The sequence below is a fragment of the Lolium rigidum genome, chromosome 6 (assembly GCF_022539505.1).
Source record: "Lolium rigidum isolate FL_2022 chromosome 6, APGP_CSIRO_Lrig_0.1, whole genome shotgun sequence".
Lineage (NCBI taxonomy): Eukaryota > Viridiplantae > Streptophyta > Magnoliopsida > Poales > Poaceae > Lolium > Lolium rigidum.
The window spans coordinates 241,243,988-241,267,694 of record NC_061513.1 but is presented as its reverse complement, the minus strand read 5'-3'; the positions used below and the strand labels follow the sequence as shown (position 1 = coordinate 241,267,694).

Sequence of the window (23,707 nt, the reverse complement as noted above, 5' to 3'; positions counted from 1 at the left end):
GCTCGCTAAAAATGGGTTGATATTGTCGTGTAAGTGCGACCTACATCTATGGCGATAGTAACTTAGCGCCGCTATCGGTAGAGGAGAGAGCAAGTGGCTCGCGGTCTCCATTTTGTCCACCAATTTAAAAAAGAGGCAAACATACAGAAAAAATAACATTTGCCAGTGTAGTGCAGATGTTTCTTTTCTTTTTATATCGAGATACACGCACATTTGGTCTAGCCCACCACACATGCATCTGAAGACACATGCAATGACGTCACTGGGAGCACCGAGATCATAACCCAGCGGTAGTGCATCTTGCTTGCATCTCCCCAGACCAGATGCAACCGTCCCATTTGCGAAGAGAAAAGGTCGAGAAATCGACAGAAGCAGATAAAAATGCGGCGCACCATTGCCTGGGTGCACTCCGGCGTGGTGGCCGGTGCAATAACCACCCGGCCCGAGAACAGCAACGTGGTTCTCTCCCTCCAAGATCACCACCGCGCCCGCACTTCAAGGCGCGCGAGCACGTGCTTCCCTGCCAGCCAATGGGACGTCGCCGGCTCGCCGTGCGCGGCGCTGCTCGCCGCTGCTCGGGCGCGCGCGCACCGCGGTCACCGCGCCCCCGAGATCGACGCCTCACGTCCGGCCGGCCGCGTCGCAGCACGGCGCGGCGTGGCCCCCATGAGGCTTCCCTGACCGGGCACCGATCGGCGCCTATATTCTATCGCCGTACCGGATGGCGACAGGGAGACGATGATCAGTAGTAGTGGTAGACGATCAGAGTAGTTTATGGGTCGCCACTTGCGATTAAGCTGGGAATTAAATTTGATGGATCGAGCCGGGGGCACGCTGGCCGCGGCGGTGCACATGTGGCCAGTGCGCCAAGCCTCGCCGGGGACCACGCCGGTGATTGGCCGAGGCCAGCGCCACGCCGGTGATCCGAGGTGGCGTGGTCGGCAGCATAGATGTACGTAGCTGTACTACCACTCCCTCTCACTCCGTTAATTTTTATCTAATCAGGCTGTGTACTTATCGGCCAGACTCGGATCAGATAAGATCGATCCATGGGCGAGGGAGCTTCATAGTACGAGACTTTTTTTTTTTTTTTTTGAACAGGGAATGGCCCTAAAGGGCCAGGAAACTGCATTAGATAAGCGGTGAGTACATGACTACACGGAGGATCCCAAAGAAACGAAAAACTACATTCCAATCCTCACACTTTGCAAACAGGACCTCAAAGAAAACTAGGGAAAAGCAATCAGGTCCATCGTCTTCACCGCAGTTCCTTGGAGACCTCAAAGCGCAGGAACCAGCAACACTACCGGGGACTGTACCACTTGGAGTGAAGCTGGCGGCGAACCCTGCACCGAGATCGAAGATCCTCCGCATCGGCATAGCAGCCTGGAGGAAGATAAAGCTCGGATTCATCAACCGAGCATGGAGTGGCCTCGTTGGCCAGAGGTAACATTGGCTAAGAAGCCTCTGTTGATGGACTCCACCATTGATTGCAATTTCCGGAGGACATGCTGCATGTACTCCGTCTTCCCGCAGACCCTCGGATCTGAGCAGCTGGACGAGGTTTTCTTCCCCATCTGCCCCGTCACCATGACGGCCAGGAGAAAGAAGAAAGGCCTCCAAATCCACCCAAAAACGAGGTCCACCGTAGCCTGTGAGCTTATTCATGGAGACATCACCTGAATCGGCCCCCAAGGTCGCCGGCCACCATAGACAGCCACCGGGGAGCAGAGCCAGCAGCCACGAGGCGGAGCTCACATCCGCCATGGCCAAGCTCCAAACAACAGCCAAAAAGGCAAGAACTACCACCATAAGGGCAAGGGAGATCCTAAAACTACTCTGTACAAAGAGAGACCGGCATCCTAATCCATCTCTATACCGGCCAGCACGACCGCCGGCGGCAAGAGGGATCGGATCCGGGAAAGTGTGGACGACTCTCAAGGGGTGGTGGGGGAGCCTTCGAGAGGAGAGGAGAAAGAACTCTCTCACTCATAGGTTCATAGTACGAGACTCCGTCCATTCTTGCTGGCAATGGTAGGAACGATCGTCCCGTGACTTTGGATCTAGCTTTAGGATTTTTTCTTTCTTTTGACAACTTTACCATCAGGAATCCTCTACGGTGGTTTCGCAAAAAAAAAAAAAAAAAAAAAAAAAAAAACCCTCTACGGTGTGATTTTTATTAATTGAAGGACACCGTATAGAGAGACTAGCTTAGAGCCTATCATGATTTTTTCCTCCCGTCAAGCTAATATTTAGAGAATATAATCGCTGGCCATAAGATTATTGTTGACTTCGGATCTGGCGTCACGGGTTGGTCGTGGTTAGATTATAGAATGCAAGTACAAATGTCAAATCCCTAGACAAATGTAGGTCGTTGGTATTTTCACTATAGTAGTAGTGGTGGTGCAAAAGCTAGTGTGAATCACCAAAGTGTCTTAGACGGCATGCTTGGTTGCCCACGCGTTCTGTGGACAAATTCTATACACAGCTCAACACGGCGCCGAACGGCCTCGCTGCGTGCCCCTCGTAGGCGGGCGTGCGGTTCTTAGGGCTGAGGGTGCGGGGGTGTCAACGGCGGCCGGATTTAGGGTTAGCAGGGGTGTCGTCGGCCACCGGATATTGTGTGTGTGTGTGTGTGCGCACGCGCATGCGTGTGTGTGTGCGCATGCGTGTGTGTGTGTGTGAATGCGTGTGTGTACAAGGAGGGCCAACCGTGGGCGACGGACCGCGGAGGTGGAGACTCGGATAGGGTGGGCCAGTGTGGCGTCGCTACCGCAGGTGGTGGGAGACGGTAGTTAGGCTAGGGCCGGCGGATAGGTCGACGAGGAGGCACATATGTCTTCCATGGCGGTGCAGAGGGGGAGGAAGAAGACACATTAATGGTTTTGACCCACTAGTTGTTTCCCTTTTGAAAGGATAGAGATAGTAACCTAGAGGGAGGGGTTGCCTCATCTAGTTTGCCTTGGGTATGTCACGTTGGAGATGTGTGGGATCCCACGAAGGATTTTTCAACGCCACAAAGGCTCACCTCTTCTCCGGAGCCTATCCCACGAAGGAATAGCTCGCTCACTCGTGGTAGACTTTAAAGGTTGTCTCCAAACCCTCACAAACTTCTTCTTGGAGCAAATCCACAACCTGGATGCTTTCGCGACCCTAGCCGCCTAGGGTTTCCACAAACCAAAGAGCAATAAGCTTGCTCGATGAACTCAAGGGAGAATGAGATTTGGCTTGGTGGAATCGTAGATCTAGGCCTCCTCAAGCTTTTCCCCTAAGAGATTTGAGTTTGGTTGGTGGAGGAAGGAGATATCAAACTTTTGGAGCTCAACAATGGAGTGTGTGTGAGAGAGAAATATCTTCAGATCTTGGGACTGGTCAACCTACCTCTTCAAGGAAGAATGAGTGGTTTATATAGTCCTCCCGAGAAAAAGAGCCGTTTAGGACAGATTCGAGTCACCCGACATAGGACTCGACAGGAACCGAGCAGGAGACTGGGTTACCCGACACCATACCCGGCAGGCCGGGCTGCCCGGCAGCAGCACCCGGTATGTCGAGCTTCATGCCGGGTTACCCGACAACAGCATCCGGCATGCCGGGCTGCATGCCGACCTGGCCGGCGCCAGGGTTTGTCCAGCCGGCGGGCTCTATGTCGTGATTCTTGACTTAGCTCAAACGATGTATTCCTCGGATCAACTATACCTCTCAACACTTTTTTGGTGTGAAGAATACATGGTAGGATGTGTATGTATGGCTTTGGCAACATCTCCATCAAGCTCATCGAGACCACCCCTCTTAATAGTGTGATGTTTCCTGGTTGACTCAAATATAATAAGAGAGAAATGAGAAGAAAACACCGGCACATCTTTTCTTCAATGAATGGGGGCTTCTCCGATCACCTTCCAACACCATTGATGGATTGAAACCTGTGTATACACTAGTAGGTAACATTAGTCCGTACTTTAGCTACGGTGTCATAGTTAACCAAAATAAAGGTTATGGTAGAGTATACCCTTGTAGCTTAAAGGTTATGGTAGAGTATACCCTTGTAGCTATAGGAGCCCGCGTGCCACTTCAAGCGGCGTGTAGGAGCAGTGGCGGAGCTTCCCTAAAAATCAGCGGGGCCGAAATATAAAATGTCAGTGCTTGGGGGATGAAATGTTTTTTCTGTATCCAAATCCTCCCTACAAAATTCTTCAAAAGTTTGCACAAAGCGGGGGGGGGGGAGGGCCCCCTCCCCCCGACTTGCACTAAGCTCCGCGAGTGTGTAGGAGCTCACCATATTCTAGGCATGTAGGCATGAAATCCTGTTAGAGTATACGTACGATTTAGGTAATCTAGGATAGAGATAGATATCGTGTCTTGTCTTGCACTCCAAGATGATCCATGTATGCCTACATATACTCGCCCATGAGGCTTAATAATACATTCATCATATTCCGTCAATCTCTCTCCCTCTCTACCGTTCTACAAGTCCGAGTGAAGCTATGATGGACTGTGAAAAGTCTAGAGTCACCTTCTTCACTTTATTTGCTTGCACATATTCTTTATACGGTGTTTGGATGTTTGCAAATCTAAAGTTCGTGTGATAAGCTTTGCAGTGTGCCGTGTTTAACCAATCTAGTTCATGTTAGTCCCGATAAAATACCCAACGGTTATTCCATTCGAGATAAGCTCCACACAAAAAGATGTACATCGACGGTATGATCCAGGTTACTAGTTTCATTGAGTGTTTGAAATTCTACTTTTAGTTTTGTTGATGTCCATTCTTGTTGGAATAAGGGGCGATCGATCCCATGACTTTGGATCAAGCGTCACCATCTTTTCCCGTCAAGTTAAACTATACTACTATACTAGATTTAAATGTGCGCCTTGGCGCACGATCCCGTGAAACTCGTGTCGATGAAAACTCTATATAACGGACGGAGTAGGAAACCGTTTATATAGAACCAGAAAATATATTATAGTAGCAAACACTCAATGGCTATGTCAAGAGCAACAGAAATAAAAAAGAAACAATAAAAGCATTATCTATAAATGGTCTTCGGAGGCTACGTCGCAGGAAAACTCTGATTGTTTTAGTTGGGTTAATACATTATCTCTTTTCTTGTGTCACTTTAATCTCCTTCTGCAACTTAACCTTGGATTTTCCAAACTGTTGGGTCAGGCCACAAATGTTCTTCACTAAGTCATCATTACATTGTTGTATAACTGAAATACTCGCAATTTGCTTTTCTACCTTTGTCTCAAGGTTCCTGGTAGAAGCGTGAGAATGTTGTAACTCTAACAGAGTTATTTACTTCTCTTCATGTAGTGTTACAGTTTCCTCAAGTAAGCTGCTCTTAATTCGTTCCATTGCTTGGTCAAGCTAGCATTGCTATTCTTCATGTCTTCATCGAAATCTGCTCCTCAATTCTAAGATTCCCAACGAAAACCACAAACTGCTGCAACTCTGAGAGGGTTTTATTCTTCTTATCTTGAATTGCTACAATTTCATCATGGAAACTAACCAAGACATCTTCAGACCCTTTCTTCAGGTTAGAGTTACTAATGTGCAGATCTTCATTGGCAGGCTGTAGAATATAGTTGTTTTCTCTTTGCTACTCTAACTCACATTCAAGACTCTTGACTGAAGCATTTGAATTTTGTAAACAATAAAGGGTGTGTTCCTTCTATCTTTGTAACAGAATGATCTCCTCTTGCATATTAGTCTTAGCATCTTCCAGCTGTCTATCCAAGCTAGAATTCTTCTCCTCTGAGAATGAAAATGACAAATGAAATTAGACACCGAAAGATAGAAAGGATCAATTATGTTTTTATTTCCAGCGCACCATGATGATGCCATAAAAATTGGTGCCTCACATCTTCTCTTTTTTTTAGATTTGTTTCTATTGAAGCGTCGTGATTTTGTACAATAGTAAAAACAGTTGCAGGTTATTCTGAATGAATTCAGGGAAAAATAAAGTGATACTAAATGATGATTGCGTGGTTAGTGTCAAATATAGATAATGCATCAAAAGATTGCATAGATTATGTCCAAAAGGATATGGACGAGCTTTTAAGAGAAAAAGATCAGTCAAGAACATGCACATGCCCGTATAGTATCATAATGTGTAATCCTTTTAGACTTCGGATTTTATGCATAATATAAAAAAACACCCATATGAATGAACAAGTCAATGGCAAAAATATTCAAATAAATATAAGCGAAGATATAATTGTGCGCCTTGGCGCACGACCCCATTGGATTCGCACCGATTTACATTTGGTATCATGGTGATAAAAACAACACGGAAAAATGATAATACATATTTTTAGACAAAAGAAAGGTAGCCATGATAAGCTAAAATCATTTGCAGGATTTCTTATCAAGTAATTTTGGAGGAGATAAAACATTTTAAAGTTTTGACTTGGTTCGCTGCACAATAGGAATCACCACGTCCTCACATTTAAAAAATATAAAATTTAAGGAAACATATTAGAAAGGATTGTTGAAGAAATAACAGAAAATCAAATAATGGTAGCAAGCTTCTTCATCAACTTCAGAGTTCAGCAGGTAGCCATGATAAGCAAAAAAATCATTTGTATCTCCTTAATCTGAAGCTCAAAGTTACTGAAACTATAAATGTCGCTATGATGCAAGCCAAAACTTTAGAATCTCCAGGAGTAGTGCTGCCAAGTAGCACAATAGCCAAAACATAAGCACCAAGTGATGCATCGTCTATTTGGTCATTTAGTATTAAATACATTTTTAGAAATAAACTATGTTTCCCACCGAACAAAAACATGAACATGGTGCTACTTCTAAGCATATCTCTAACATGGAACCACATTTATGTTTTTATATTAAAAAGGCATATATGGTTATCAAGATTGGGCCACCAATATCTCCCGAAATGAAGTACTATTAGGCAACTGTCTCGTCCTTGGACCAACTTTCACATCCATTTCGGTGGCCACGTCGAAGCCCTTGTTTATGCAGTAACTACAGTCACCCTTGGTGATGCCTGACATCTCCTAGAAATGCACGACTTTACAGTGATTTCATCGCACTCTTAAACTGTATAACTGATGGTGCTACCATAGGAAGACAATAGTTTAGGTATTTTCTTCTCACTCTTAAGTATCATTTTGTACTTTCTACAACTGAAAGGATTTTAAACAGAACCTTATTGAGCAAAGGGATACATAGAAGCATCATCCAGGCATGTATTGATATGCTGCTTGCACACATAGAAAGAGAGGTTACCTCTTATTTATTCCAGATGCATCAGATGATGCCGGTAGCTCCTACGGATCATCAACCACACTTGGAAGAACCTAACATGACATCCCGGCAGACGATAAGTATACGAAGCGCAAGTAAACCAAAAGACCATGTCTACTGGATAAGTAACTATCTTTAAAGCCACGACCTGAACAGAATCATGGAACAAAGCTCTCTGCACAAATGAATTCTCAAAGATACTTGTTGATGTTAAATATTTTCTCCGAAGATCCCCAAATTTCAAGCTAAATAAATATATTTGTGAATTTCTTTTCAAATTAGCAAAGATACTTAAATTTGATGTGAATTTCCATCCTTCGTGAAGATAGTACATGGTGCACAACTCGGCTGAAATAAAGCGGACCACCTATGGTGAGGCCTACCATAGATGAAGGTACATCTAGCAAAGCCGCATATATCACGAATAGGTGCAAAGGCCGATGATGGATACCAAACAATTTCCGAGCTCTCTCTTCGCCGTTGGTGTGGCCTGCCCTCGAACTCGCAAGATTTGTCGGAATCCACCGGTACCGCTGAGTGTGGTGATATTTCGATAAACAGCCTAATACCTGCAGCAAGATCAAGATTCTGGTTGGGATAACCTAGCAATAAATAATGAGTGAAACTAACATGTACAACAGAAATTTAATGTACAATAATAAACATGTTTTTCAGACCAAGATATAGCTGCCTGGGAAATTCTTAGAAATGCTAAATAATGTCATATTCGTTCTACGGAGTATATCTTTACTCGCATGCTGCACTTTTCAATAGACCCTATTCTCGCTTACATTCCGTAAGCATTGGCACGTGAAAAAGAACATAAAGCATTTAAGTTTATAAGAGATGAGCATTTCTTGAGCTAACAAACCATATGTTTATTTGTCCGGCTACTTACACAACCAAATTTCTAATCTTGTATATTTAAGTGGACGTTGATATATTATGTGATCTATGTGTTTGAGATACATGACAACAAGAGAGAAATAAAGAGAATCCATAATTATACAGTATGTTCTAAAAAACAAAATACGGAAGTGGATCTCATTTCCACCATGGCTATAACCACAACTGGTTACCCATAGCAAGAATAAGACAACTTTTAGCTTTTCTGCTTGTAATAACCAAAAATGAAAAGTACTACCAAGCAGCAGTTAGGAACCGATAAGACGTGATGGCAATAGTGCAACATATTGATTTAACCAATTATAAAATAATATTCGGATTTTACTACACCTAAACTCATTCCAACTATCTTTAATCAACATATATGAATGCCCATCAAATAAACATGAATGGAATAGAATATGTTTGAAAGTTCCTCCCAAAAATTGAGCACTCTCGTGTACATAGAGTTGGTAAATACCTCTAAGAAAAGCGAAATAAATAGTTCCAACAATGAGAAAATTTAAGGATCATCTCGGTATGCAACATATGACATCATCAAGTTTTCTAGTAAATGTGGTCATGATGCATTGAAAAAAAAAGTGGTGTTCGAGATAGCCCACCTCCATGTATTATATTTTGCGCTTCTCATGGGTGAGCCAAATAGTGCCTTCAATTTCTAGATTAGATGGACAACCAAAATATAAGGTCATGAGAGGGGAAAATATGCTGCATTTTAACAAAACCAATTGGCATTCGAGAACCGACTCTGTACAAATCAAAAAAATGCATAATCCAAACAATTTATCTTTTCTTCATTTTGCGGCAAGTAGACAACAACATCACTCATCACTCAGTAATTGAGCCCAAAACCCCGGCCCATCATAAACAGGAAATTAGAATTGTCATGGAAGAATCCATTTGATGTATGCATTGATTTACTAAGCTAGGTACAACTCAACTAATTACGAATGAATGAGATATTTCTAAATATAGAAAACCATATCATAGTAAAGCAAAGGGAGTTGTAGGCTACCACCTTGACATTGCCGCTTTCAAAGAGCAAGTTCTTGAGTTCATCTCAAGCCGTCGTCTCTCCATACTCAAATGACCGGCTCCTGAAAAGAACACCGGACTTACCACATGAATATAGACATCAATCTGTACAATTGCATCTATGTGTGTTGGATGAATGACAGGATCAACCAATGAGATCTACGGAACTCGAAAGATGTTCAGCGAAGCTATCTCTCGCACTCGTACACATTCAACATCATTTTTTTTTTTGCAATAATAGAGAGAGGAGGAAAATAGGGAGCTCACCGGGAGCAGTAGGTTGGGGATGTGATGGGCTACAGCTGTACTCGAATGGTGGCCGGCAGGCGCAGGTCTAGAACGACGCGGACAACTCGGGGTGGTGGTGGCGTAAATCGCCGGCAGCAGCAGCTCCGGGAAAGCGACCACCATCTCGTCATCCTTGCCTCCCCGATGTCGTACCTGCGCTGCGGAGAGCTCCTCGCGCCGGGTACGCTCACGGACCGTCACCTGCGGACACAAGAAGCGGGTAAGAGGTCCTCCATGGCTGGTGCATCGAGCAAGGGGAGGGGAGGGAAGAGGCCCCGCCCTGCTGTGCCATGGCAGCCGTCGTGGAGACACGCGTGTGCGGAATGTATTTTCCTCTAGATCCATCACAATAATTGGCACTTCTCATTACTCCCCTGCTAAACAACATGAGATATGCAAATAAAATTCATTAGCAGCTGCTCCCATCAACGATTGTCTCAAAAAGCCTCCTATAAATAACTCATCTATTTAGAAAATAATAGCTTGCATAGAAAAGTCAAAAAATCAAGAGGCGAGTGTACATATAATTAAGTCACATATTTTAAGCTAGATTTCAGCAAATAAAATCTATTGAGGGGAAGGGATAGTACATAGGTCGATCTTCCCCTCCATCCCACTTTCCTTTTCATGAAACAACCTGTAGCCATAAATAAAAAGATCTAAATGAATAAATATGAAATGTTAGGGAATTAAACCAAAAGGAGTAGTGGAAGATAGAATTGGACAAATCTATAGGAACAATTGCACACCCACATAGTGTTTTCCAAGTGGAGATAGCCAATCACCGGCCAAGATTAAAATCCTCCTATGTGATTCATGAGCAAATATTAAGAACCGATAGTGCAAAATCCTCACAAGATAGGAGATGTGCGGAGAGGACGACGCTCACCGGCGGTGACACATGGCAAGCAGCGGCCTACGCTGCTTAGATCGCCACCAGCCCGATCATCCGACCGCCGTCCAGCCAGCCGCGGCTCCTCTTGGAGTGTGGCGTTCGTCGGTGGCTATGCTCTAATTGTTCCATCAACCATGGTTCTTATCATGCTGTAGGGACTGCAAAGCGCTGCGAGGCAGGCCAACCATTACACACCTTCATATGCAAGAACTAAGATGTTGCATCACATTAGCTACGAGTGGATTCCACTACTTAAATGCAGGGCCTATCTCGTCTAACAATTCGAAGCCAATGTTACACTCATCGGGCCAACTATTGACCATACCGGATGAACCTCTAACTATGCAGCAGATTAATATTAATAAATCTCCATATATATATTTCAACTTTCATGTCGGCATGTGCATTAGCAAATCTAAACTTGAACTGACAACTTGTAGGAAACCCCAGTCTACATTTCCTCAAAATATCAATATACATGGTAACATTACACTGATGATATGTACATGGATAGTAAGCATTGCATGAGTACCTTGTTGTTTTCCAAATCCAAGGGTTATAAGCTTCGCATTAGTTGTTTTCCGGGAATTAGCCATTAGGTGATCTTATCTCGCGTGTATGCTCCCGACACAAAATTTATAGATATGAGCACAATGCCGCGAGATGTAATTTCTAAAATATTCATTAGAAAATAAGCCAGCAAAGAATATGGAAAAGCAAATAAGGAAGATGACATTTGTTCCCAATTGTATTATTAAGGCGAGAATTTCCAAAATACAATTGCTCGTTGAGTAGGTCATCGAGCCACAACGGCTGCTCCTCGATGATACTCTCGGACAAAGTGCGCTAGTGGTGCTCATGGCTGTGGTCATGCCCGAAGATTTTCCCCTCTCATGACCTCCAGCTTGGTTGAGTGGGGTGTTTCCGAATCTGGAGCATCATCCAAGGATTAGCACCCACGCACAACGAAGTAATATGCAAATGTTTCCGCAGCCCAATCGCAAGACACCCAAAAACGCAGAACCGTGTAGGCCACCCAACGCATCCGCCGACGGTCGACAAAACACGGATAGACCGTAGGAAATCGACTCAGAACCTGTCTCGCGCAGCCTAGGCACACCCACACGCGCCGAACACAAATCGAAGAAAATCAACCACAAGGAACATCCCAAGCACCCAAAATCCCTGGATCCACAACAACGTGCGCATGACACACCCACGAATCGGCCCCAATTCCCGGGCACCCACCACACCAATGCTTAGTAGAGATCCAAAAATACACACACGCTTGCACGAGAAAGCTACCCACGACCGAATCCACCGAGCCACATCCACATCAATATCAAAGAATAATGGAAAAAACAATGGGCGGAGGGAACAAACCACATCGGGGAAGAAGCAACCCCGGAGAGCCCCGCCTCCCTACCGCACAGCCTATCACCGTCTCCCCGTATGCGCTCGCCGGATCCACCGCCGTGTTCGTCTCCGTCGACACCCGACCCCGACGACGTGGTCCGCGTCTACGGCTCCCACGGCTGCCTCGTGGCGTGGCGCCTCCGTGTCGGGCTCCTCTACAAGGCCGTCGCGCTGCCGCACTTGACGCCGCGACCCCGCTTGGCCGCCCCGTGCTCCGCCTCTCCGCCGCCGGACCGAAGGTCTCGCGGCGCCGCCCTCCGCGCCACGTTGACGCGCGCTTCAAGGGGAATCCCACCGTCGCGCCGCCCCCGCGCGCGGGATTAGGGAGAGCATGGCCCCGCTCGGCCGCCCCGTGCTCCGCCTCTCCACCGCCGGCCCGGAGCTCGCGGCGCCGCCGACGCCCTCTCGCGTCACGTCGACGCCGTCGCGCCGCCCTCGCTTGCGGGATTGGGGGAGAGCGTGGACCGGGGGCATGCGGGGATTGGGGAGTGCGGCTAGGGTTTGGACCGTGGGCTGCCTATTTTAATCATGTCCGACCAAGAGCAATCTCACCCGCGAGCCACCGACAGGCGGGCCCGGACGATGGTGGGGCCCACTTGCGGCCGGAGGCGGGTAGCACATGGCCCTTGCATGGCTTTATCTAGTGGGAGGAGAGGTTAACCACGTCCGACCAAGAGCAATCTCACCCACGATCCACCGACAGGCGGGCCCGGACGATGGTGGGGCCCACTTGCAGCCGGAGGCGGGTAGCACATGGCCATTGCATGGCTTTAGCTAGTGGGAGGAGAGGCAACAACGAACGGACCAGATACGCTGATGGGGTGATCCAACGGCCACGAAGCGAGGATCGCTGTGAGAGCCCCATGGGGGTGCAGCAATCATACCTTTAGATACATGGTCCAGTGCCCATGGTAATAGCAGCACGAATGTTAAAACCCTAGACAAAAAGAAATGTATACGTAGGTCGTAGATATTTGTAGCTGTAGTGCAAGCGCGTGAATCGTCAAAGTGTCTCAAAGGGGTGTACGGAGCGCCGGCGGCTCCTGCGCACGCTCGTGCGGCGCTGCGACGTGGTGAGCAGAACAGTGCCGGATTCTGTGTTGCCCGGACGCGTCCGTACCGTGTGAGCCTTGTGTGCTTCTCGATTCCCTTTCGAGAACTTTTCTCGATCGCCAATAATCGCTGGCCGGAAGAAGCCCTCCGGCGCAAACCTTCCCAAATCTGCATATTTTGTGCTTGCTCGATAGATAAGATATTCGATAGCCTTTTCCATACACTGCTAGACAAAATCTTCTCTCCAAAGAGAATATACCACATGAGATCTTCGTGACATGTACCTTGGGGAGAGCTAGCTGTGATCCAATCAGTGTTCTTCTGTCCTCATTTATCTTCTTCATTTTCTGTTCGATTTTCTTTTCTGTTTTTCATTTCATCTGCAGTCAAATGGCTGTGCAGGTCCTTGTCCATACACCTGGCGCTAGCCTGGTTATAAGTACGTGTGTGGATCCCAAGTTTCACGCAACGTGCAACGATGGTGCATGTAAGCTTCAGAAAATTTTGAAGTAAATCATGCACTTGCATAAGATTCGTGCAACTAATTCTGCAAGTTTTTCAGGAAAAAGTAGGATCACACGTGGTCTCCAGAAAAGAACTTTCCACGGTGGAAAAGTACAATCGCATTTTGTTATATTTTCGCCCCAAGTTACAACACACTTGTATTTAAGTTTCAAAATTTGCATGCATACGTTCTCTACATGCATGGATTTTTTTTTGTTGTGTTTTTCGAATTTATGTACGTAAGCATTTAACCGAATTTACTTTTTTCACTCGTGATCCGGAGTACCCATGTTCTAGAAAAAATTGTTTGTGTGCTAGAGTAGCCTATAACCGAACCACCGCCTCTAGTTTCCTCTAGCTGCGAGAACTAACCTATGATTGAACGGTTAGAAGTTTGTGTGCTTGTCGTTTGATCTCGGGCGTGTGTGGTTCACCTTAAGGCGAGAACCAACGCATAAAGCCTTACGGTGAGATACTTTGATGTCTCGGAAAGAAAAAATATTTAGTGGATGGCTGCATTCTCGTCGACAGCGAGATGCATGCATGTCGTTTATATTGTGCTTCGCAAAATTGCAAAGTTTGGTCTAGCTGTTGCATGCTGTCGATCGCATGTGCTCATGTGGATCTGTCAAAACCAATCGTTAGAGAATACTAAACCTGTTTATCACAGGAAATCAGTACTAGCACTCCAGTGCAAGTGTCAAACAGAAATTGGGTCGTCGATATTTTGAGCGAAAAAAAGTGAGTAGTCAAATTGTCCCAAAGGGGTATACGGAACGTCGGGGGCGGCTCCTGCGAGTGCCCGTCGGATGGATGCATAAACCCGTGTACGTGTGGCACACGACAGGAGCTCGCTGCTCGCGCGCCCAAAGCGCCGCGCTGCGACGTGGTGAGCCGAACCGTGTCGGGTTTTGTCGTTGCGCGCCCGTACCGTGTGAGCGTCGCGTACTTTCTCCGATTCCCTTTCCCGAACTTTTTCTCGCCGATCGGGCCTTAATCGGTGGCCACGCAGGAAACAGTATGCACCACTTCCAAAATTGGCGTGTCATGTGTGCTTGCCCGATAGGTAGAATCTTGGCTTTTAATTTCGTGTAGTTGATGAAATCTTTCGTGACAGGTACTTGACATTGAAGCTGTTATAGATGTGTGCTCCAATAGTTTTGGGGATCTTCTTTGAGAATCAACTTGTAGTTGGATGGTTACGAGGACAGTGGCACCCCTAGCCTACCAGAGTTCGAATTCTATATTTGACACTTTGGTGTCTCATCATAAGACGGAATATAGTGGGAGGTGACGTTTCCGTCGATAGCGAGACGTCCGTGGTGACTTTCTCATCTCAAGACCTATCGAATCGGGTTTCCTGAACTTAGTCTCTCGAAGGTACTCATAGAGGTAGAGTGCATACGTGCCTTCATAAGGGTGAGTGTATGTACGTATGTGTGATCGTCTGCGTCTGTACTATGTTTCGCAAAAAAGACCTCTTTTAGAGTATCATCAGTTACATTTCTTAAACCATCTCCTAAAATAATTTGGGAAACACTAGCTAAAAATACTCTATTAGACATATGCCCAAAGTCTAATTATAGCTAGGCGAGCTTCAATTATTGCTTGGGGCGCACAACACATTTAACATACACATGGACTCTATCAGAAATGCTGGGCACACCTTTTGATTGCAACAGTCATGCCTACTTCTTTGTCAAAATAACTCTACCCCACTATTTCTCTCTTCCCACCCGCCCCATTCTCTCACGCCGATCCCCTCGCCACTATCACTAGCGCCGCCACCATGGCCCTCCCTTGTTGTTGCCCCTCCTATCCCCATGGTCTCTGCCGCGCATGCTCGCCACCATGGTAGGGGTCCCTGCCTGGTGTTGGCCCAACGGCCATATGCAGGAGACTTCCATGGTCAACCTCTGAGTGCATTTCGTATTGGCGATGCCGATTGGTAACTACGTCCACCAAATTTCAAAGTTTGTACGACAGTCTTCAATTTGTGTCCGAGCGCCAGTGTGTTCGGGCACGATTTGGAGCATCCGACTGGAGAAGCTCTTATCCCCTCATTTGGAAAAAGCCTAGAACAAAGCTTAAAATTGTAGGCATCAGCTAAATCGAACTCTCAACTCCCGGTTTGAACGGGGAGAAAGGTACGTGGTTTTGGGGAGAAGAAACAAATAGAAAAAATAATGAGTATTTGTGCAATCAAAAGAAAAATCGACCTCAGCGAGAGTAGATCACAATCCTGGTTGAAAGGACACGGATGTCGCCTAGAGGGGGGGGTGAATAGGCGGTTTAAAACTTTTACAAGATGGGCTTAACAAATGCGGAATAAAACTAGTGTTTACTTTGTCAAGCCCAAAGCCTATATACTATGGTTCACCTATGTGCACCAACAACTTATTCTAAGCAAAGGTTCACCTATGTGCACCAACAACTTAAGCTAAGCAATACAAGCAAGTATGTGATAGCAAGATATATATAACTTCAAGCACGATGGCTATCACAAGGTAAAGTGCATAAGTAAAGAGCTCGGGTATAGAGATAACCGAGGCACGCGGGAGACGATGATTTATCCCGGAGTTCACACTCTTGCGAGTGCTAATCTCCGGTGGAGAGGTGCGGTTGCTTAGTGCTCCCGAACGCCACAAGAGGCTCACCTTGAGGTGTGGTTGCTCGATGCACACCAACGCCACAAAGGCCTCACCCCAAGATGCGGTACTCACACCACACACCGAACGCCACGAAGGCGCCTCACCTAAATCTTCGGTGACCCTCGCCACAAAGGCCTAGGTCACGGTTCCACTAAGGGATTTCCTTCGAGGCGGAAACCGGGCCTTACACAAAGATTGGGGCACACATCCACAACTTAATTGGAGGCTCCCAACAAACCGCCACAAAGGCCTAGAATCCGTCTAGGGTTCCAAGAACCCAAGAGTAACAACCTTCTTGCTTTCACCACCACGAATCACCGTGGAGAACTCAAACCGATGCACCAAATGCAATGGCAAGAACACCACAAAGATGCTCAAGTCCTTCTCTCTCAAATTCCAACAAAGCTACAAAAGCTATTGGGGGAATAAAAGAGGAAGAACAAAGAGGAGAACACAAAATTCTCCAAGATCTAGATCCCAAAGATTCACTCACAAAGAGATGATTTGGTTTGGTCAAAGTGTGGATCTAGATCTCCTCTCTCTTTCCCTCAAAATGGGGCAAGAATCATGGAGGGATAGAGAGATAGGGCAAGCTTCTCAAGAACAACAATGGAGGAGAGAGAGAGTGGAAGAAGCAACAGCCCAAGGAGGAAGAAGGGGGTATTTATACCCCCCCCCAAGAAAATCGAGCCGTTGCAGACTTTCGAGGGCCGGATAATCCGGCCTAAGTTGGGGCCGGATAATCCGCCCCCCGGATAATCCGGCCTCAGGGACAAAACCTGGTCAAAATCCGGCCAAAAATCCGGCCCCTATACCGAGCAGCAATTCCCCGGGTCCTTAGTCGATTTCGAGGGGGCCGGATATTTCCGAAATATCCGGCCCGGATAATCCGGCCCGGATATTTCCGAAATATCCGGCCCAAGTAAACTGCAGAAACACCAAAACTAAAACGGGCATAACTTTAGCATCCGGACTCCGATTTTGATGATCTTGGGCTTGTTTTGAAGCTAGGAACAAGCTCTACAAGATCATGCAGGTAACCATCATAGTCCAACAAGGGAGGATAGAAACAAATGATGAAAGGTTTGACCTATCTAAAAAAGACATACCGGTAAAACCTCCAATCTCGAAAATGCAACAAGTTGCCCGTGCAAAAATCATTCTTGATGAACTAGAGCTTGTCATGAGAATAAGCACAAGCTCTAAATCATCACATGGATAAGATCCAAATGACAACCAAGAAAGATGATGAACCAAACTCGAAAACGCAACAAGTGATCTATGCGAAATCCGTTTTCGATGAACTAGAGCTTGTCATGAGAATAAGCACAAGCTCTAAAACATCACATGGATAAGGTCCAAATGACAACCAAGAAAGATGATGCAAGGATGCAAAGGTTTGAGCTCTCTCCGAACGATACGATCGAGTTACTCACTCGAGAGCCCTCTTGATAGTACGACAACTAAACTATAAACCGGTCTCCAACTACACTATGAGACCGGTGAGAAAGAAACCTTATCAAGAGCAAACCTTATACTTGCGCATTCCACTTGAGCTTGATGACGACGATCTTGACCTCAACAAGATGGAACGCATTTCTTGCTTGTGCTTGCTTGACGAAGTCTTGTAGATTGCTCCCCCATAAACCACCATGGGAGAGCTTCTTCTTCGACGCATCTTCACATAACCATGACCACCATGTGGATTGCTCCCCCATAATCCACCATGGGAGAGCTTCTTCTTCGGCGCATCTTCACATATCCATGATCATCATATGGATGGCAAGACTCAAGCAAAGGATCTCTTCGAGATGGCTCATCTTGAACTTGCACATCATTTCTCCATGGAAAGCTTCAAGCTTATGAACTCTTCGAGTTGGCTCATCTTGAACTTGCACTACATTTCTTCATTCTTCATCATGTTGATGTCTTGAAGCAACTTGAGGGCTCACTACATCTTCATCTTCAAGACATACTTGACACTTGATATCCTTCATCAATTTCTTCTTATTGCAACCTTGAAGCCAACATATGGTTCAAGAATTGCCTATGGACAACTCCTACAAATATAACTCAATGCAAACATTAGTCCATAGGGATTGTCATTAATTACCAAAACCACACATGGGGGCTCCATGCACTTTCAATCTCCCCCATTTTGGTAATTGATGACAATCTCTTTGAGAGGGTTTATATAAGGAATTTAAGTAACAAATAAGTTGAATATATAGAGCAAACTCCCCCATAATATATGCATGTGTGAATGATCTTGACTTTCATTGCATATATTGGCATTCAAAGCCTAGTGGAGTTTCCTCTAAATATTCAACTATGCAAAGCAACAAGATGCAATGCAATAAAGGCACATGCTTAAGCACAAAGCAAAGACATAACCAAATTCCCTTAAACCCTCCAAACTTCTCCCCCATTGACACCAATTGCCGAAATGGGTGAAAAATTGAGAAGGCCAATATAGTGAGAGTTCCTCCATAGCGTGTGAATTTCTCATAATTTGAGTGGAATCAAATGCACATATCCAATGACGAATATTTGGAAGGAATCACACTATAGATAGGATCAAAGATTGCAAAAAGATAACAAAGTCTAGAAGCTTCAACAAATGAAGCAAGCAACCAAATGAACCACAAAGAGGATACCAAAAGAAAGATAGATATTATGATAAGATCAAGAAGATTGCTCTAAATAATATGAGAAAGCTCCCAAGGTTTGTGCACAAAACTAGACAATTTGCATTGGAGTATAAAGTGCACAAACATGGAATCATCACTCCCATAATATCATTCAAAAACAAAAGATACCAAGTGAATCAAACTCTAATGATCACCACAAGATAGTGTTCTAAATCAAATGAGGAAGCTCCCCAATGTACATGCATAAAATAAAATGTTGCATTTGAATACAATATGCATAACATGGAATCCTCACTCCCTCATTTAAAACACAAACATTTGTAATAGATCATAGATAGAAAAGTAAGCTAAACACTTGCAACAAACAAATAGTTGAGCAACAAGTAAGAGGCACCATAATAAAAGGCTCAACCAAGATGATACGTGAAAGGCATGATAAAGCATATTATAAGACTATTACAAGGATGAGCAAAAAGCATCATCATAGTCTTCAATGAATTATATTGCTTAGCATGACCAATCAACACGCAATAAATAAATAAGATATCAAAAGGAGATGTATCATCTCTTATGTGTATAAGTTTCTCTAAGTGGGCAATATCACAAAGATATTTATCCACAAAGAAACATGCACACACAAAATAGATACGCAAGAAAAATAGTATGATATCCAAGACGAAGTCATGCAATATACCAATAAGAATTTTTGCTTAATAGCATGGCCAAAGGCTCAATTTTATCTTATTGTACATTCATGAATTTCAACCACAAACAAATAAAATACATCAAAAATATCAACAAGGGATAGAAGATAGTTGGGATGCATTTGAGAAAGGCAACAAGTATCACAAACGAGGATACCAAAAGAAGTAACTAAATTTGCACTTTCATCTATATTGCACATGTGAGAGCCTTGAGGAATTGATATGCAATAAAATTGCTAGATAGGCATAGTTGAGATGGATGAATCATGAGCATGATTTAAAATACTTCCCAACAAATGCACTCATCTCAAATTACTCACATTCACAATAAAGAAGTTTCATTAAGACTATTGCAAGAAGCACAACATTTGCAAATCAAGAGATTCATGCCAAGATGCAACCATAAGGTTGGATACAAGAAAAGTATGCATGAGAAGATACTTGTTACCAAGATAGCATTGGTGTGGATGTAGTAGATATGTGTTCGTTGACCATCCTAGCTTGCCTTAAGTTACCATTGAGTCACCACTTCTTTCCAAGAGTGAGACAAGCATCCAATGCATATCCATTGTACCTAACACAAAGGTAAGTACAAAATGTCCCCAAACTAATTGGGTCCGAAGTAGTTAGACACACTACAACATATAGGACAAACTCCACAATTCTATGTGCATATAGATATGAAATTGAATTTCATGCACATCTTAGCCAAATTAGGATTTGATGGAGTTTACCCTATATATTGGATCAAAGAAAGTGACACATGCCATAAGATATACATATATTAAATATGCATGCACAATACTTTCAAGAACCAAAGGAAGATACAATTTGGACAAAAACACCAAATAAACCAAGAGACAATGGTTGTCCAAATTATATCAAAGAATCAAATCAACACAAGATTGACTCCAAAGACTTATCTCATTATAAGAAGCTAATTAAACCTAAGCACAAAGGAATGAGATAACCAACTCCCAAGAGAGCAAGGTTCCAATAAATAAAACAAACCCTCGACACTTTTTATGATGGCACAAAGTACCAAAAAGAAAATTTATGTCTCCCAAAACAATTTTTTGATAAAGATCAAGAGAAGTTTAAGCATTATAACAAATCTAGGAGAGCTCCCCCAAGATTAGTGCATTATCTAGGATTTAGAATATGGATACAAAATGCACAAAACTAGGATCATCACGCTACCTATATCTACTAAAAATGCTAAGAAAGTTTGAATAGACAAATTAGATCCATAAGATGCAAGGAAGACACATGGGAGTCAAAGCATAACAAATTCATGGAAATAAATAAGGCAATATAAATACAAGAGCCAATGTAGATATGATCAATAAATATCTACCTCATAATTGATTACCAATTGTCCTAGGACAAGAGGTATTAGGAAATATTTCCCGGTGGTAGTTTGTAAGTATACATAAGTTCATATTTACAACGAACAAAGCATATGGTAAAAGATAAGAGTTAACCATCATGCAAAGATAGTTTTTTGATAGCTTCATTTAGTCATACCAACATGCAAGACAATTAATAGTATTCATACCAACATGCAAAGCAATTAATAGTATTCATACCAACATGCAAAGCAATCAATAGTATGACTTGAAGCACATGGTTTTCCAAAAATGTATTGAGGGACACGTTGTGACAAACCATGCCAAGAAAAACTTTCACAAATAAGATCCACAAATATATTAGCAATGAAGCCATTAAGCAAGTTGGAGCTTGTTTGAGCAAACATGCCACATAGGAGAGAGATAATTTACGGTATCAATTCTATGTGACACAACCTCAAATGTTCACATTTTCTAGGCTTGTAATATGCACAAAGCTTATTACTCCCCCATAATGTGATAAGGAATTTATTTTCACAAGAGGCAAATAAGATCCAAGAAGAGATATTAATGGACATTAGAATTTGAATTTCTCATGAAGATGACATACCACATAGCTGACTAGATAATCTCACAATATCAATTCTAAGTGATATTCCTCATGTACACACATTGTTTAGGATCATGAAATTCCCAAAGGAATATCACTCCCCCAAAATGGGATTGTCCATTAATCGCTCATAAGAGCCATATAAGATACAACAAGATGCAAAGAGGCTCCAACACAAACACAAATACATGGTGTGCAACCCAACATGCATAGACTTGATTTCACAAGAAAAGCAAGTAGGAAGCACAACATATACAAACACATGTTAGGAACAAAACTAACACATGCAAAGGGGCGAGTAACTTTCAATATAATTGAGTTGAGCACATGTTACCGCAAGGAGGAACATTGATCATATGATAGAAGCAAGATAACCAAGACTTGGCTTGAGATAATATAAATGATGAAGATCCCTTAATTCTTCATGATGTAGCCAAGTCTCCAATGCCCTCCAACAAGCACCTATTGATCAAGTTTTGGATTGTTGGTCCCCAACTAAGTTGGGTCCTAAGAGGTTAGTCACAATAGGCTTGGCAACCCAAATGGTTCTTTTCTTGACACCACTTTGAGCACCAACATATTTGGCAAACACATTGCCACCCTCATCCTTACGAAGAGAATAAACATCATCAATGGAGATAGAGTTGGATGAGGTACCAATAGTGCAAAAGGAGGAGATGTGGCCCTTCTCACGGCATATGTAGCAAGTTCTTTTCTTCTCCTTCTTCTCACTAGATTTCTCCACAATGGGAGCATTGGCTTGATTCTTCTTGGGAAGTGGAATTTCTTCAACTTGAGGTTGAATATGAGTTTGAGCTTGAGGCCGCTTCCCTTTTTGCTTCTTCTTCAAAGGGCAAGATCTAACATGGTGCCCTTCAATTTTGCACTTGAAGCAAACAATCTTGGCCGGGTCTTTGACTTGTACTTGGCACTTCTTCTTGTTGTTGTTGTTGGACTTGAATCCAAGTCCACTCTTGTCATTGGGGGATTGTTGCACACTTAACATCGTGTCAAGTTTGCATTTCCCTTCATGACTCTTTACCAAGTCATTCTTCAAATAAGTGACTTGAGCCTTGAGCTCTTTGATTTCCTCTACATGGTTAGTAACAACACAAGTACTAGAGGAAGTAGAACCTTCATTGTTAGAGCAACAAGGCAAGGAAGATAATTCATCACAAGATTTAGCAATACTATGAGTTGATGAATTACTAGGACTAGCACATGGCAATATAGCATTTTGGGTAGTAGTGCTAGTATCCACATGAGGCTCACAAGGTGTTTCCTTTGATATGATAGCCTCATGAGCTAACTTTAGCCTATCATGAGAAGCTAGAAGATCCTCATGGGAGCTAGAAAGCTTTCCATGATTTTCTTCCAATTTCCCATAATTTCTAGTTAGCAACTCAAGTTGAGCCCTTAGCTCAACATTCTCCTTCAAGATAGATGCTTCACAAGAAGTAGAGTTAGTAGCACAAGCATCATCACAAGACATATTAAGAAGAGAGGGTAACATAGCATGCTCTTTTAAATATGAAGCTTGTAGTTGCTCATAGGACTTGGTGAGGATAGAGTGTTCGCTCTCCAAGGCCTTGTGGGCCTTGTCTAGATCATCTAGATCCTTAACAAGTTTATCATGACCAACACCAACTTTGGACTTTTCATTTTTAAGCAATTTTAATTTAGCTTTAGCATGGTCTCTTTTTTAGTGAGTTTAGCAAATATTTCATTTTGAGACACCTCAAGGGTTTCAAGTTGCTCCTCAAGAGAGGCTACGGTCTCTTGTTCTTCTTCAAGGTCATTCTTTAAAGATGCTACATCATCGGCATACTCTCGTTCAAGAGCACCCTTTTTATCAATGGTGTTCTCATGCATCCAAATAATTTTTTGGCTCTCAATAGCGGTAGTCAAGAGTTCAAAGAAGTGAGAGCTAGCAATTTTATCTTTGTAAAGAACCTTGAATACACTCTCACCTTTATCGCAGAGAGACAACCCAATCCTCTTCTTCATATTCATCCTCATCCTTATCACCACGAGAAATATTAGGTTCCATGGTAGGAGGTACCGTGGAACCCTTGGCCATAAGGCATATATGAGGACCGTGAGATAAAGATGAGGAGTTACTTGAGGCTCCTTTCAAGATCTTGTCTTGACCAATAGAATCTTTGGTTTCCTCTACATTGTTAGACACACAACAACTAGAGGAAATAGAAGCATTTTTATCATGGCCACAAGACAAATCAAGCATATCATCATGAGATTTATTTAAGCAACTTACACATGATATGCAAGGACTATCAACACAAGCATGTAAATCATTTCTAGTGCTAGATGTGTTTAAGTCCAAAGATGAAGCATTGCAATGAGATAGAGATGAAGAATCATCA

The 23,707-nt window shown here is 43.7% G+C and overlaps 2 long non-coding RNA genes across 2 annotated transcripts; both read right to left on the bottom strand.

Annotated features, from left to right (window-relative positions):
* Positions 1–5,553: 5,553 nt before the first annotated feature.
* Positions 5,554–7,699, bottom strand: LOC124665555. Its single transcript, XR_006990616.1, has 3 exons — positions 7,645–7,699; positions 7,244–7,314; positions 5,554–5,749 (listed from the first exon to the last, which is right to left on the bottom strand). It is a non-coding gene; the product is annotated as an uncharacterized LOC124665555 (long non-coding RNA).
* A 116-nt stretch (positions 7,700–7,815) lies between these two features.
* Positions 7,816–9,511, bottom strand: LOC124667475. The gene is made up of 4 exons (XR_006991305.1): positions 9,470–9,511; positions 9,186–9,264; positions 8,770–8,825; positions 7,816–7,830 (listed from the first exon to the last, which is right to left on the bottom strand). It is a non-coding gene; the product is annotated as an uncharacterized LOC124667475 (long non-coding RNA).
* Between the last annotated feature and the right edge of the window lie 14,196 nt (positions 9,512–23,707).